Genomic DNA, 4,797 nt, shown 5'->3' with positions numbered 1-4,797 from the left:
ACCAAAGAATATCTACGATACTGATTAGGAAATTGTTTCGAAGACAAATAGGGTTTTTTTTAGGGGAGCTACAGATTTGATGAATTAACATAACATTCAAATGCATTTCATGGCTTCCGAATCAGCTAACTATCAAGTGTTTTGACCCAGAATTGCAAAAGATATGAGGGATATAGAATTCCAGATATCCCCTTGTCACCCCTTGGCCAAATTCCAATCCGTGTTACAGGTTGTAATCTGAGAAACTTGGAGGTTTTTTGTTAGTACAATCAACAATTCTCACACTAAAAATACAAAAAAATACTCAAATCCAAGGTCTCAGCCACAGGCACAATATGCATATTTTTGTGTATTTTTGTCTCTCTCCAAGACTGCTCAATATCACTGTTTGTTGGTTTTTATATTTTCTGCCCAGAGGATATTATATTTTGTGTAGTATTATATGCATTGTGGTTTTAAAAATATGAAAAAATATGCCAGACAATTGGAACGCATCAAAGGGCCCTCCCATTATTTTTTCATATTTTTCTGACCCTTGCCAGCTTCTCTATAATTTCCTATGTCTACTCAATTTTCTAAACTCCACGGTAAATTTGCAATTTGGTGCAGTGTAAGTTTGATGGATCCAAAGGATCCAGAGCTGAGGTTCTCATGAATCAAATCAGACTTTATATCAAGATGAATGTGTCTCTCTTTGCCGACGAGCAATCTCAGGTAGCTTTTGCACTATCATACATGACTGGTAAAGCCAGCATCTGGAGTCAAGCTATCACAGATCAACTCCTCAACCCTGAATGCTGTCATCTTGTTAGTTGGGCCAAATTTATTCAATCTTTTGAAGCCACATTTTTTGACACTGAATGAGTATCCAAAGCTGAAAGAGAAATTAGAGAACTCAAACAAACCCGCTCTGTATCAGAATACTGGATAAAATTTTCGGAACTCTCCATTGTTGTCAAATGGCCGGAACATATTCTTATTTCTCAATTTGAACAAGGCCTGAAGAGAGAAATAGTGTTGTACATGATAAATGAGGAATTTGAAGAAGTTGAGAAGATGGCTCAGATGGCAATTAAACTTGACAACAAGATGCACAAACACCACAATGATTTAACAAGCATGCCTTTATTACCGGCTAGTTCTCATACTGGCACTGCTCCCGACCCCAACACAATGGACTGTTCAGCGTATCGTCTCAATGTTTCATCTGACAAGTACAACCGACGTGGCTCAACGGGAGCGTGCTACAGTTGTGGAAGTCTAGAGCACTTTATCGGGAGCTGTCCTAAGGTGAAGAAACGCAAGGGGTATGGAGGATTTAGGAATGGAGGCAATAGACGAAGTGAAATGAATAGATTAAGAGCAAGAGTTGCTGAATTAGATAGTCAATTATTAGAAGTCAAAGGAAAGGAGAAAGTGGAAGGGAGGTCTGAAGTGTCAAAAAATGGAGACACTTGGGAGTGCTAGTTGTGCCTCCCCCGAGCAAAGCTTGTTTAGGAGTCGAAGTTGGAATTATTGATAGTCTTGAAATGAAAGATATTTGTATCATTGAAATAATCCAACTCCACGACCCTACCTCTGACACAACCATCACCGCTAGAGCGTTAATAGACAGCGGCGCGACCCATGATCTCACGTTTTTGGAAAGACACAAACTCCACATTGACCCTTTGCCCAAATCTCACAGTGTCACTGGATTCAGTGGACACAAATCCCAAGTAACTCATACTGGTGATTACAATGTGAATGGAGAAGATCAGCTTACAACATTCATCATAACTCAATTACGCGACAAGTACGACATAATTCTTGGAATGCCTTGGATTAGAAGAAATCATCACATCATCCACTGGAAAGAAAGTGAACTCAAGAACAATAACCACATTGAAATGTCAACACCACAACTAGCCTTAATGGACCCTGGAATGGAGCCTGACAGGCACACTAGGCACAGTGACACGGGTGTTGAGATCAGTAATGACTTGTTAAAACCCCCGCAATGTGAGTATTTCTCAATCTCAAATCCCATTGGTAAAGAAGCTCGTTGCAAGCTTAAACATCCTCTAGAACTTGAAAATCAGAAGCCGACAATGGAAGAAGATAACAAGGAGCCACACTCACCTTCAGATGCTACTAGTGCGTCTTTGTCCAAGCCAAAAACCACCTCAACGGACCTCAAAGAGGAACTGAAGAGGAAAGCTAGGAAATGTGACATGAGGGTTGAGATCAGTAATGACTCGTTAAAACCCCCGCAGAGTGAGTTTGATAACACAATCTTACCCGCATCCCAAGAACCACTGAACAAGCAAGCATGCCTCCTACAGAAACCAGCCAGAACGATTATGAGACCAACAATCCGAATGAAGAGCATGAAATTATATTCTCAGATGCTTAAGTCCTCCGGCATTGCCCAATGTCAACTCAATACCTTGAAAGCTTCATGGAACGTGTCAGCCCGTCTAACCGCTGACCAAGTCAAAGACAAGCCTCAACAATCAGCTGCCGAACTAGTTCCCGAGTGTTACCACAATTACTTGGACATGTTCAAAAAGAGCAAATCGAATGTCTTACCTCCACACTGCCCCTACAATTTCAGAGTTGATCTAATTCCTAATGCAACTCCTCAAGCGGGAAGAGTAATCCCTCTATCCCCTAAAGAAAGTGCTGTATTAGACAAAATTTTGGACAAAGGACTAGCCAATGGAACGATACGAAGGACAACCTCACCGTGGCCCAGTATTGTTCACTGGCAAGAAGGACAGAACATTACAGCCATGTTTTGATTACCAAAAACTCAATGCCGTAACGGTGAAGAATAAGTACCCGCTACCGTTAACAATGGAGCTGGTTGACAGTTTGTTGGATGCGGATCAATATACAAGTCTTGATATGAGGAACGGTGTGGTGATCAATTTATGGGATCAATTACAAAATTCATAATTAACAGTTTACCAGTTTATTAAAAAGATTTAGCAGGACAGAAAATTCGAAATAGAGGTTTTTGGATCAATTGAAGCTCTTGTAGGCTTATGTATTGGTCATAAGGTTAACATTACATCATTTTATTTCACATTAATTATTAAGATCATTATAGTTTATTCACAAACTCATTACAAAAAGAAAGAAAGAAAAAACATAAGAAAAATTCGAAAATATAGGTACATAGGTTGGAAAATCGTTTTTAGGGTAGTAAAAATAAAGTTATGGGTATTATGAGGTTAGCATATGAAAGAAAAACATTATATTATACTGTGACAATTTTAATCTTGAAGGTTGATAAGAAGAAACAGAAGTTATTAGAGAAAAGGCACTTTTTCAAAGTTGGTAAACAAGAGGTCCACATGTAGTTTGGTTATGTAATAGTGGTAGTAGTAGAATTCAAGGTTGCCAAGAGGATTTTCCGGGATTATTAAGGTTATATAAGATGATGTAATATTACATGAGCAAGAAAGAGAGTAGCAGCTGTGAAAAGTGAAGAAAATGAGTGAATTTTGTCGAAAAATGAAGGTTTTCAGCTGATCACATATGTCAAATGACGTCAGATTAGGTTGGTAGATGGCTCATTCAAAGCAGAAGAGTGGATTACATAATGTACAAACTTTAAATCAATAGTAGTGGAGGTGTATGAAAAAAGTTATAAGACCAATAAAGAATTGGTGTGAATCTCGAATTTACAGTCACAAGTCAACATGTAATGCTAAAAACCTTAACTTCACAACTCAATATCTTACTCATCACTCATCAGAAATAGGTCATATGGGTTTCAGAAATGATCAGTAACACGAGGGCTACAAGATGCACTTTATTAATCAAAAATTCGAGCACATCTGAAAAAATTTGTAATCTCAAAATTTGGTTTTCAGCTAGTTTACAAGGAAAAAATCACCTGTATTCATCATAAGAAGTGCTGTACATCATATTATTGCGTCATTGATCACTTTTGGCTGTGAAAATTACATCATTTATTAGTAACAAAATCATTACATTGCGTTATCATAGGGTTTTTAGGGATTTCTGGGCGGATTTGATTGGTTTTGAGGCTGTTGACCATTGTAAAAGTTGGAGTGCATTGTTATATATACTTTGAGAGGATTCTGGGATTGTTTTTCCCCTTTTTTCTTTATCATCTACGCAGGTATTATTTTGTTTATCATTATAAACTTATTTTAATAGTACCTGGTCACTTAAATACGCCCTTTATTACAGCTATAAAGAGAAATTTACTTTTGTTTTATAGTCAAAAAGACTCATTGGGAATAATATCAATAAGATATTGCTTATTTCTTCAGTTATCATTTGGGAATAACACTATAGCAGTGTTGATAGTAATAAAAATTGTGCTTTTGAAGTTAAAATACGTGTGAAGATATATTTCTCTGGTGCCTTATCTGTACTCAATACAACAGAGTCTTTTCCTGACTGTGTTGTTTTAACAGAGCAGTCTCAGACAACTTCTACTAGTCATTTTATTAGTAGATTATCCTCTTCCAGCACTGTATAACCCTTGTTGGGTTATAAGTTCTACAACGGTTCCAACAATCTCAGGGTAAGAACTGGAAATGAAGCAAAGCTTGCGTTTATATGCAAACATGGCCAATTTGAGCCCCTAACAATGCCCTTTGGACCAACGGGAGCCCCGGGATTCTGTCAGTATTTCATTCAAGATATATTGAAAGCTCATATCGGAAGGGACGTAGCTGCTTACCAGGACGATATTCTTATATACACTCAGACAGGTGTTGATCATCAAGTCGTCGTGAAGGAGGTCTTAGAAATACTCAAAGCGCAAAACGTATG

The sequence above is a fragment of the Melampsora larici-populina genome, assembly GCF_000204055.1.
Source record: "Melampsora larici-populina 98AG31 unplaced genomic scaffold MELLAscaffold_42, whole genome shotgun sequence".
In the NCBI taxonomy this organism is placed as follows: domain Eukaryota; kingdom Fungi; phylum Basidiomycota; class Pucciniomycetes; order Pucciniales; family Melampsoraceae; genus Melampsora; species Melampsora laricis-populina.
The sequence above is the reverse complement of the archived record's forward strand: the minus strand, read 5'-3'. Positions refer to the sequence as shown.